The sequence below is a fragment of the Miscanthus floridulus genome, chromosome 17 (genome assembly GCF_019320115.1).
Source record: "Miscanthus floridulus cultivar M001 chromosome 17, ASM1932011v1, whole genome shotgun sequence".
Taxonomy (NCBI): domain Eukaryota; kingdom Viridiplantae; phylum Streptophyta; class Magnoliopsida; order Poales; family Poaceae; genus Miscanthus; species Miscanthus floridulus.
The window spans coordinates 87,769,979-87,782,970 of NC_089596.1; the positions used below are offsets into that span (position 1 = coordinate 87,769,979).

At 42.4% G+C, this 12,992-nt stretch overlaps 1 pseudogene; it reads right to left on the reverse strand.

Annotated features, from left to right (window-relative positions):
* LOC136515924 (DNA topoisomerase 2-like) overlaps positions 1-12,992 on the reverse strand; it is a 34,478-nt pseudogene extending 21,486 nt beyond the window's left edge.

The following is a 12,992-nucleotide window of genomic DNA, read 5'->3' on the forward strand; positions in this document are numbered from 1 at the left end:
AGGGGGAGAAATAGTGTACAAAGATAGTGAAAAGACAACAAAGGGAGAGAGAAACAAAGACATAAGTGATAGGGGGAGAATTTGACATGGGGGGAGAGATATGACAAAGGAAGGGGATCAATTAAAATTTTAAGCACACAAGTAGGGGGAGCAAGCTCATGAACTTGTATGGTGCATTTGAATGTGCATTTCATATATTTGCTTGTATGACACAAGTTTTAAATTTCAATATCCACGCTTGTGTGGTGTATGCTAGTTATAGGGTTGAATGATGAAATGAAAAACTAGCATGCATAGGTTAAAAAACTAGACTTATGTTCATTTTATGGAAACTAGACCCTTGCTTCTAATATTGATCTCATGGGGTATTCTAGTTTTTGTGTATGTCTAGTTACTAATGGTGCTAAGGATGATATATTGGTGCACTCAGATTGGTATCACGCTTCAAAGGTCTGTCTTTTATACCTTAGCATTATTTGGTAGACATTGTCCCCTATATTTCCTATCTAAGCATATGTGCAAGCTACAATCCAAACTCTTAGCACATATGTAGGGGGAGCAATCGCTACCATATGGGGTTCATGAAACTTGTCCATATCCTTTTACACATGGTAATATGCTTGGGCAAGCAACATGGATTCAATTAAATTTCAATTCATATCTTTGTGTAAGGGTTATCATCAATTACCAAAAAGGGGAAGATTGATGGTGTCATCAATTACACATGGAAAATATGTTTGGTTTTGGTGAATTAATGAAACCCTAAGTGCTAACCTAGTTCATCTAAGTGATCATGAGATAGGTAGCATTATTCCAAGTGGTGAAGCAACGGTGAAGATCATGATGATGGTGATGTCATGGTGATGATCAAGTGCTTGGACTTGGAAAAGAAGAAAGAGAAAAACAAAAAGCTCAAGGCAGATGTGAAATTGATAGGAGTTTTTTTGGTTTAGTGATCGAGACACTTAGCGAGTGTGATCACATTTAGGATCGATAGCCGTACTATTAAGAGGGGTGAAACTCATATCAAAATGCAGTTATCAAAGTGCCACTAGATGCTCTAACTTATTGCATATGCATTTAGGATCTAGTGGAGTGCTAACACCCTTGAAAACATTTGTGAAAATATGCTAACACATGTGCACAAGGTGGTACACTTGATGGTTGGCACATTTGAGCAAGGGTAGTGAAGTTGGTGAAGTGAAGGAGGTGATAGTCCCTGAAAAACAGTGATCGGACGCCGGTCACATGGTGACCGGACTCAGGGGAGCAGCGTTCGGTCATTTATAAAATCAGTGGTGTGATTGGGCTACTCTCGGCCTAAGACCGAATGCAGGTGCCCATACTCTGGCTAAACACTATTCAACGTATGGTCCTGCTGACGTGGCAGCGCACAGAGAAGAGGAGGAGCAGACGCACCAGCATGTCTAGTCATGGTGGACCAGACACATCCGGTCATGATTTTGCCTCTCTAGAACCTTAATGGAAATGACAGGACTCCAGTGATGGAGCGTTCGATCACTTTAAGTAGTACGTCCGATCGCAACTTAACACGTGGCACGAAGCAGAGTAGTCGTTAAGATTGGGCGCTCAGCATTTGAGGCTAATGACATGTGGCGAGCATCGGGCGACCGGACATTGGGGTCCTACGTCCGGTCAACCTGACCGGCGTGTTCGGTCCACCCGTGTTTCACTGGACAGAGGAGCCAATGTCTCTATTCATGGGGGCTCTCTAATTAAGCCCCATGGCCAGCGCAAGCTCACTCTCTTGGCCATTTGCATTGACATAGCAACCTTGTGAGATCAGTCAAAGCCCTCCCACTCATCTCCATCATTGATTCATTAGTGAATCCAAGTGCATTGCTTGAGTATTTGCATCTAGAGGCACTTGGTGTTTGTGTTTTGCTGTAGGATTCGCTTGTTACTCTTGGTGGTTGCCGCCATCTAGATGGCTTGGAGCAGCGAGGATCATCGAGTGGAGGTTGGTGATTGTCTCTGGCTCCGATCGTGGTGATTGTGAGGGGTTCTTGACCTTTCCCCGGTGGAGAGCCAAAAGGTACTCTAGTGGATTGCTCGTGGCTTGTGTGATCCTAATCTTATGTTGTTTGTGTGGCACCCTATTGAGGGTTTGGCATGTGATGCCAATTAGCGCATGAACCTCCAAGTGAGTGAATCGTCACAATGAAGACTAGCTTGCCGGCAAGCAAGTGAACCTCGATAAAAATCATTGTGTCATTATTTTATTTCGAGGTGATTGGTCTTTATTGGTATTCATTCTTATGATTGATTGGTTCATTCCTCAACTCGGCGATATAACCATCTTGCTCTCTCTCTTTACATTCCCACAAACTAGTTGTCAAGCTCTTTAGTGTAGCTAGTCGTGAGAGCTTGTTAGTTTGGTTAGTGTGGCTCTTTAGTTAGCCTTTGAGAGCACACTAACTTAGTGTAGTGACATAGCCATTATGTGGATAGAGACTATAGAAACTAGAATTGTGGCAGGTGCCTTGCATTTTTAGTAGGCTAGCGCAACACTCGCTTTGCCTCATATTTGTCTAACCGGTTTGCTAAGTATTGTTGTAGAAATTTTTAATAGGCTATTCACCCCCCTCTAGCCATTAGGACCTTTCACCAGCTTCACGCGCCGAGCAGGCCTCCACAACCATGACTCTGTGTCATGCTTCGGAAACTCTCTATCAGGTCGGTCCTTAGAAGGGATCAAGGCCACAAAAGGGATAGGGGTAGGGAGGAGATGGGCCCCCATGGCTCTAGTCGGTGGTGCGGAGCCACATGACCAACTCTCCCTATGTCTGAGTTGTCCACTTCAAAGTCTCCTGGGTTGACCCCTCTAGGGGGAGGCATCTTGCCCTCTGGTCACTATGGAGGCAGCTAGGGACCACCAGGATTGACTCCCGATGATTTATGGGACGTCTCGCGTGAGGCACAGTCGAACTCCATGTTGATTGGGGAGGATATTGGGTACCACTCGGATTACCCATAGACCCCGACGATGTGCACCGCTTTGATCATGTGGTTACGGTGGACATGACTCTCCCCACGTGGGGTGAAACCGAACCCACCTGTAACAAGGCAACATGACCTCTCGGGGTCGGCAAGGGCACCAGGGAAAAATGGAGTCAGGTCCCCATGACCCCAAAAAGGGTCAGGGACAAGCCCCGACCAACTCCGCCCTATGACCAAGGTCTCTGACCTAAGGCCGTCTCTAGAGACTCATAAACCATCAGGGGTCCGTGACCTCTCTGGGAGAGATCGACGAAGCAAGAGGCTGGGGTGATGCACAATGTGGAACCCAAAGTAAGATCATGGCTTGGTCACACGGAAGAGACAGAAGGTCCAAGACCTATGAGCCAACGCACAATCGCAAAAAATCCTCACGATCGAGCTAAAGAGAGGTCGGGGAAATGACTCCTCGAAAAAATCCAAAAAGAACACCCTTGCTATTCGGTGACCTCGCGCCAATAGCGCAACTACGAACCCACGCTCAATGTGCACACCTTTCAGCGCTTTCACGATCACTTCGCGATCACAAAAATGTTCGGGGGCTACTGTCGGGTTTATAACCCCGAGGTGTCTCAAGGCACTGATTAGTTAGCAGGCCGCGTGGCCCGCAACACAATGGCTAATGATACCGGCGGTGATAGAGGCATTGGTGATAGGTCAATCTAGTAGTAGTGAGGGTAAGCTGGAGGTCAGGGATGACTTTGGATCGGGTCACCATACAGGGGTGTCGACCGCATCGAGTCTCATCTAGGATCCATCCCAATTTTAGATTGAGGGTTCGCATAACCCTAATCTGGGTTCCCAATCTCCTCAACCACCATCACCACTCACCTCCCACTGTCCCAATCTAGCTCGGTTTGTTGGCCATCTGTGGAAAGGGGCTACTTCCAAATCCTTTGCTAATGTAGTCAAATCCGAGTTTGCCAAAATAGTTCGTGTCAAGATGAGTCTTATGTGAATGAAATGTTGATTCAACAATCACATAAAAAATCATCTAACATGAAGAAATTCATATTCTCCCCAGGGAGGAGGAAGCAAGACCAGGAAGATCTTGGCTTGCAAGATTCAAGGAATATCTGCATTCCTATGAATCTAAATAAAAGGAAAAACAAAGAAAAAAATGGTAGTCCAAGGCCTAATCTGGAACTGTAGAGGCCTTAGGAAAAGGGGGGTCTCTACTTTCTTAAGAAACCTTATTCTTGAATATAAACTCCATTTTGTGGGCTTACAAGACACTATGATTGGGGAATGTGAAGATTCATTATTAAGAAAATTTGATATGAATCAGGATTACCTTTGGTTGTGGAATGCTTTCAAAGGGAAATCTAGTGGTATTTTAGTAGGGGTGTTGATAGAACGTTTTGATGTCGGTTCTTTTAAACAAGGCGAGTTTATGATTCAAATGAACCTTTGGGATAAAGTTTTGAGGTTAAAATGGAATTTGTTGGTAGTTTATGGGTCGGCTCATGATGAGAATAACATGTCCTTCTTAGCCGAATTATCCCATTTCTATGCAAGCAATACTGAACCCATGCTTATAGGAGGTGATTTCAATATCATTATGTACCTAAAATAAAATAATACAATGGATGGAGTGCATAGGCACACTGCTTTATTTAACTCTTTGATTCATATGAATTGAGAGAATTGGTTATGAATGGTGGTCTTTTTACTTGGTCTAACAACCAGGATCCCCTATGTTAAAAAAACTAGATAGAATTTTGATGACACAGGAGTGGGAGGACATCTTTCCTCAAGCAATTGTGAATAAGTTACCTTGGGAGGTTTCTTATCATAATCCATTGATTATTTCTACTGGAAAATGTGACAATCTGCCTCATGTACAATTCAAATTTGATCTTAATTGGCTTAAAAAATATGATTTTTTACTCTTGTTGATAAGATTTGGAATAAGCCTTGCAAAGCTAAGACTACAATTGATAGAATTTAGCAAAAGCTCAAGTTAATTAAACAGTTCTTTAAAGGCTGGGGTTTTAATTTGCAAGGAGAAATGAGGAAAAAAAGAAAAGATTACCAGAGTGAATTGGGTATGTTCGAGTCTATTGAGGAGGAAGTTGGTTTATCTACTGACCAAATTGATAGAAAAACTTGGTTGTTGATTGAAAATTTAAAAAGTTTGGAACAAGAAGAAATATATTGGTGTGAAAGATCACATCAAACTTGGCTTCTTAAAGGTGAAAACAACATGTCATATTTTCACAAATGTGCAAATGGTAGAAAAAGGAAGAATAATATAATAAGTCTGGAATGCGACAGCCAATTAATTGAACGGGATGAAAACCTTTTAAAGCATGCATCTGAATATTACACTGATCTCTTTGGTCCACCAGTTGAATATGAGGTTCAAATGGACCCTAAAATTTGGGAAAATATTCCTAGAGTCTCTTCAAGTGACAATGAATCTTTGTGTAAACCTTTTACTGAAAAAGAAATCAAAGACGCCCTTGATCAGATGAAAAAAAACAAAGCTGCAGGACTAGATAAAATCCCTATTGAGTTTTATCAAAGCTGTTGGAACATTGTGAAGGTAGATATTTTACAATTATTTGATGATTTTTACAATCAGAGAGTTGACACTAGCAGAATTAATTATGGGATCATCACTTTGTTACCAAAGATTAAAGAAGCTTCGAGAATACAACAGTTTAGACCAATCTGTTTATTGAATTGTCTATACAAACTAATTACAAAAACATTGACCCTTAGGCTAGAGTCGTTGGCTGATAAATTGATTCATAATACTCAAACTGCCTTCATGAAAAATAGAAATATAATGTCAGGAATTATGTGTTTACATGAAATCATACATGAAACGAAAAGAAGGAAAGAAATTGGAATAATTCTGAAGCTAGATTTTGAGAAACCGTACGACAAAGTGAACTGGAAATTGCTTTTTGAATTTATGGAAAGAAGGGGTTTTCATAGTAAATGGTGTTATTGGATCAAACAAGTTGTATCTGGCGGTACTATTAGTGTAAAGATGAATAACAAGATTGGTTCTTATATCAAAAGCTTCAAAGGGGTTAGGCAAGGTGATCCATTGTCACCAATTCTATTCAATTTCGTGGCTGGCTGTTTGACTAGAATGGTGCACAAAGCTCAGGAAAGCAATTTAATTACTGGATTGATAAGTCATATCATACATAATGGTGTGGCGATTTTGCAATACGCGGATGATACTATCCTCTTTCTTAAACATGATTTGGAGGGTGCTACTCATATGAAACTCTTACTGTACCTTTTTCAAAATGTTTGCTGGGTTGAAAATTAATTTTAACAAAAGCGAAATTCTTATGATTAATGATGAGGAAAACTGGGGTAATCAATATGCTGAAATTTTTAACTGCCAAGTTGGTCTTTTTCCAATCAAGTATTTGGGGGTGCCGGATAGTCCAAGCAAATTGAAAGTTAGTGACTGGTTGCCATTAGTGGAGAAAGGTAATAAAAGATTGGAAGTCTAGAAGGGTGGAACCCTGTCTATAGCTGGGAGGTCAACCCTCATAAGTGCTAGTTTGAATAACTCCCCAGTTTATCATATGTCGGTTTATCTGCTTCCTAAGTCAACTATCAATAGCTTGGATAAGACTAGAAGAACTTTTTCTGGCAAGGAGGTGGGACAAAGAAGAAATATTATTTGATTAAGTGGGAAACAATTTGTAAAAGTAAAAAGAAAGGTGGTTTAGGGATCAAAGATTTAAGGAAACTAAATATCAGTTTAATGTGCAAATGGTGGTGGAGGTTAGAAAAAGAAGAAGGCTTGTGGCAAGATATTATAAAGTATAAATACTTGAGAACTAAATCGATTCATGAGGTTTGCCATAGATTGAATGATTCTCCGATTTGGTCTGATTTACTCAAAGTAAAGGACATCTATTTACAGGGTAGAGGTAATGTTAGGAACATAGATTCGTACCTCTGTGTAACCCGTAGAGGTGGGAAGGCTCCTCACCTTCTCTGTTTAGCGCATCGGCAAGCGTAGACGCCGATGCTATCGGTGCAGTAGGCGTCCAGCGCCATGGAGACGATCACCAGCGGCCTGGTGAAGATCCAGTGATGTTGTGGTGACCATAGTGGTACTGCCTTGGTCCGGTGGTGGCCCTGTAGAGGTGCGACGGTGGTGGTGGAGCACATCCCGTCACTGGCATCACTCTTTAGGATCGGTTTAGGGTATTCTCTGTAGGTGGGTGGCGGCTCCATTCAACCTCGTTATCCGAGCCCTCATCCCCACCTTCCTTTTATGTGTGCTGTGTGACAGGGGCCCACCAACCGGATTAGGGTTGGGCTCCCCCAATCAGGGAGCAGAGGCAAGGGCCCATTAGGCCGTTGGGCCTATTGGAGGAGATCAACTAACATTCTCCCCCTTGATCTCATTCCATATTTCACTTTCATATCATTTACTTTTGTTCATTCCATTACAGATTAGCTCATAGAGCATGTCTCATCATCACGGTCCATTGCCGATAGACTTAACAGCTACAACTCACTACTCTGTTCTGAAATAGATACTTATCTTTGGGCCTTCTTTTGTCTAGGAATTTTATAGGCTTTCTCTTAAACCCATGCTAGCTATATGTTCTCTGAACACCATGTCCTCTGAACATGTTGGGTGGTAAGCCTTTTGTAAGCGGATCCGCGAGCATCTTTTCTGTACTTATATGCTCAAGACTCATGACTTGATCCTAGACTTTATCTTTCACAACATAATACTCTATGTCAATGTGTTTGGCAGCACCACTTAACTTATGTTGTGAGCATACTGTACTGCCAGATTATAATCGCAGTATAACTTTAAGTGGTCTATAGATGTCGTCAACCACCTTCAAACCGGGTATGAACTTCTTTAGTCAGTTCACCTGCCCGTTGCCTCATAACATGCTACAAACTATCATACATTGTGGACGATGTAGTGACAGTTTGCTTTGAGCTTTTCCATGAAATAGCTCTCCTTTGCGAGATGATAGAAAATCCACGTCTGGATATGCATTCACTCTCGCATAATCAGAATCTGAATATCCCACCATGTGGAGTGAATCAGATCTTCTATATGTCATCATGAGGCCTTTCGTTCCTTACAAATAACGCAAGACTTTCTTTATCAATTTCAGTATTCTATTCCAGAATAGCTCTAGAATCTGTCAAGTAAAAAACCCGGTAACAAATGCTAAGTCAGGGCACGTACATACTTGAGCATGTTGCAAGCTTCCGACAGCTGAAGCATATGGAACCACTTTCACTTTATCGATTGAGCTCATATTGGTTCCTGGGGCATTTAAAATCCTCATATCTGTCGCCCTTGACTATAGGAGCAGGTGAGGGACTACATTTGTGCATACTAAATTTCTTTAAGATCTTTTCCATGTATGCCTTTTGTGACAGTCATTATACCCTTTTTCTTTTATCTCAGTGAATCTCGATCCCTAGAACGAACAAGGCTTCGTCAAGATCTTTCATATCAAGTTTTGAGGACAAAACTTCTTTGAATCCTGTAGTAGACTAACATCACTACTAGCAAGTAAGATAGCATCCACATACAGGACAAGGAAGATAAACTTCCCTTTCTTAAACTTTGCATAGACACAATTGTCCTCTACATTCTCTTTTAAAACCCAAAATTCTTTATTGACTGATCAAACTTCAAGTACCACTGTCTTGAAGCTTGCTTTAATCCATAAATGGATTTCTTTAGGTGGCATCCCATTCGTTCTTTTCCTTCCATGACAAAACCTTTCGGTTGTGCCATGTAAACATTTTCCTCCAAGTCTCCGTTGAGAAATGCCATCTTTACATCCATCTGATGTAATTCTCAATCGTAATGTGCCACTAATGCCATTATGATTCTGAAGAAAACTTTACATGAGACTAGAGAAAAGGTCTCATTGTAATCAATCCCTTCTCTTTGCATAAAGCCTTTTGCCACAAGTCACACTTTATATGTCTCTATATTCCCTTGAGAGTCATGTTTAGTCTTGTAGACCCATTTATAGCCTACTGTTTTGACTCCTTTAGGAATTATTTCCAAATCCCAAACTTTATTGACATTCATCGATTTCATTTCATCTTCCATGGCCTTAAGCCACTTTGATGAATGATCACTTCTCATGGCTTCTTCAAATGAGGTGGGATCATCCTCCATTTGAAATTCCTTAGTGTTATACACTTCATAATCAGCAGAAAGAGCTGCTTTTCTAACTCTTTGAGACCTTCTAGGGGCCTCCACATTTGGCACAACTTTTGTTTGAGACTATTGTTGCTCCCCCTCATGTGTGGCAATAGGTTCTATAGGATCCTGAGGAACAGGTTCCTCATCGTCATTCATTGTTGCCACAGGTGGGATAACAATAGGTGCTGGCACCACAGTATCTAGCACTATCGGTGCAGCTATAGCAGGTAGTGAGAAAATGGCTCATGAATCATTGGAGTGGACGCATACACCCGCTTCACTTCGAGGACAATTTCTCGAGCTACCATGCTCCCCCTCATCTTTTCATCCTCTAGGAAAACAGCGTGTCTCGTTTCCACAAACTTTGTATGTCTCTCTGGATAGTGGAAAATGAAAACCTTTTGACTTTTCTGTGTTGCCAATGAAATAGCACCTTACTATTTTGGGATCTAACTTCCTAATATCTAGGTTAAATACTTTAGCCTCAGCAGGGCTCCCCCACACACACGCAAGTGGTTTAGTGAGGGTACACTTTCTATCCACAACTCATACGGTGTTTTAGGCACCGATTTACTTGGTACTCTTTTGAGAATATGAATGAGGTTTTTAATGCCTCCATCCACAGGCTCAACTGTAAGGTGGAGTAACTTATCATACTGCCCACCATATCCATCAGGGTACGATTGATTCTTTTAGCTACTCTATTCTGCTGAGGTTCACCCGGTATAGAGTACTGGGCTACTATGCCATTCTTTTAGGATATGCCGACCGCAGTACTCCCCCACGGTCAGACCTGACTATCTTAATCTTTAATATCTTGAATTTATCCAGTACATCTTTTCTTTCTTTGATTGGATAAATATAGCCATAATGGGAGTACTCATATGTGAATGTTATGAACAAATCATAACCATCCACACTCTTTACAGGAAAGCTGACCATAGATGTCTGTGTGAATAATCTATAAAATTCCTGCGCTTCGTTTGTCATCTTCCTTAATCTTCTTTACATACTTTTCTTTTATGCATTCCCTGCATTGAACTTAATCTAAGAGCTCTAATGGAGGAAGAATATCATTCTTGAGAATATCATTCTTAACTAGTCTTTCTATTCTCCCCCTCGAAATATGGCCTGAACGACAGTGCCATAATTTCGACAACGCATCGTGAGCTCTCTTATGCCACCATTATCAGAGTAACACTCTGTCACCAGCTACTTTATCAGCTAGGTAGCATATGTCTTTGAAGAGCCAGTGAACTGACTCTGTATTCTATCAAGGTACTCGGTGACCGTGTCACACTCTGGGATTGAGCCCACAATTGCAGGTTCAATCATGTTCTTTATCACAGCCAAATATTTCTTGTTGGTAGTGACACACTTCCTATGTTCAACAGTCATAGGACATCTTTTGGGATTCAAAATCCCTTTCTTTAGTTGCCCAAGTGGCATCATTCTCTTTTGTCTCCCTCACTGGCGCCACAATCTTAGTGAAACACGGTGAGGTGACTACCCAGTCCACCTTAGACAAGATGAAAACCAGGTCAAAACTTTTCTTAACATAAAATTAACACCATTTGCATGCCTTGATTTCAACGTTGGTCAAAATCAAAACACACAACTATTCTTATACACTAATTCTACATCACCGTTGGGCAGAAATAGAATTAATGCATAAATCTTTAACTTTATCAACTTTTCTTGTACACTAATTCTACATCACCGTTGGGCAGAAGTAGAAATAATGCATAAATCATTAATATTATCAACTTTTCTTATACACTAATTCTACATCACCGGTGGGCAGAAGTAGAATCAATGCATAAATCATTAAAATTATGATATTGTTATTAACAACGTTGGTCAGAAAATAACAACATCATAATCATATCAAAACTCTTTTTCTCCAATTAAATACCACATTGGTTCAAAATAACAGGAGAATCAACAATTTCTTTAGCAGCGGAAAAACTTTCTTTTTCTCCAATTAAATATCACGTTGGTACAAATTAACTGGAGAATAAACATTTCTTTGGCTGTGGAAAAACTCTCTTTTCCTTGAATTTTACCCACGGGGAAAATTGCTTTTTCTATTTCCTTTAATCCATTAATCAATTTCTAGGAAATAAACATTTACTGGAAAAACTTTCCTTTTCTCCAGTTAAATATCGCGTCTGTTCAAAATCACTGGAGAATGTACTTACTCAATTTCTTGAATTTTACCCACGGGGAAAAATTACTTTTCTATTTTTTTTTTCTTTTGAGCCATTCATTCATTTTCCAGGAAATAAAAACTTATTTACTGGAAAATGAAAAAACGATTTCTCACTATTCTTTGATTGGGCTGGAACTGCCACAGTGGCTCGGCCCATCATTCTTTCTCACTCTCGCGCGCGTGCGCCGCGCTGACCCAGGCTGCAACCTGGGCCTGGGCCGGCAAAGCAGCCTGTCACTCGCGCCCGCCTGGGCTGAAAGCCGGCCCGATCAACCGGTGCCATTGATTCCAATCGGACGGCCGAGCGGGCGTTTCGGCCGGTCAAAAAACCCAGCGTCGCTCGGCTCCCCGTAACCCTAGCGCCATTCGCCCCCTGCCCTTCTCTCTCTTCGCTCGCCGCTCTCTCCTCTCTCTACCTCAGCGCAGCGACTCGGCTCCCGAGCGAAGCAGCGAGCGAGCAGGCGGTGGAGCGAGGCGGCCATGGCGCCGTCGCCGGCCCCCTCGCCGGCGCGCGTGCTCCCCAACAAGTGAGCGCGCCGCCGTCGAGCGGCCTGGCCGCGGCGCCCTTCTTCTCCCGCGCCGGCGAAGGGTTTTCCCGACGCCCGGCGAGGTTTTTCCGTTCTTTTCCCTTTCTTTTTCCCTTTCGGATTTGATTTATATCTTCTTTCTTTTCTTTTCGCTTGTTCACCCAAAAAGGAGATCTAGGGTTAGGGTTCGGTTGAACCCGATCCGTGTTTTCTTTTTGTTTGATTCGAGATCGAGATGCTAGGGTTCTTCCTCGATACTGATTCCTTCCCCTTCTTCCCCTTTTCCTTTCTCCAATTTGGATTGATCTCTGTTTTCCGAACCGAAGGTGGGGATTAGGGTTAGGGTTCGTGTGCCGACCCCTGTTCTTTTCTTTCCTTCCTTTCTTTTCTTTGATTTCTTCTCTTTTGGATTCAAGATCGAGATGGGGATACTTTCTAGGTACTGTTTCTCTTCCCCGTTGAAGGCTTTTACGGGTTTAGGGTCCGTGAACCCCTTCTGTTTTTAGATCCGAAAGGAAGTGTTCATTTCTTTTCTCTTCTTCTTCCCCGAGCTTTCTACGCGGGTTAGGGTTAGTGAAGCCCTTCTCTGATCCGAATGGATCTTGTTCTTTTCTTCTTCTTCTCTGATCCGAATGGATCTTGTTCTTTTCTTCTTCTTCTCTGATCCGAACACGGATCTCTTATGTTCTTGCCGTGCGCCGGTGTAGAACAGCGGTGCTATCATCTTTTCCCCCCGCGCGGTGGCGGTGGTTTTTCTTTCTTCTTTTACCCGGTTAGGGTTAGGGATACAGAGGCAATCAGGCTCTGATACCATTGTTAGGAACGTAGATTCGTACCTCTGTGTAACCCGTAGAGGTGGGAAGACTCCTCACCTTCTCTGTTCAGCGCATCGGCAAGCGTAGACGCCGATGCCGTCGACGCAGTAGGCGTCCAGCGCCGTGGAGACGATCACCAGCGGCCCGGTGAAGATCCAGTGACGCTGTGGTGACCGTAGTGGTACTGCCTTGGTCCGGTGGTGGCCCTGTAGAGGTGCGACGGCGGTGGTGGAGCACAT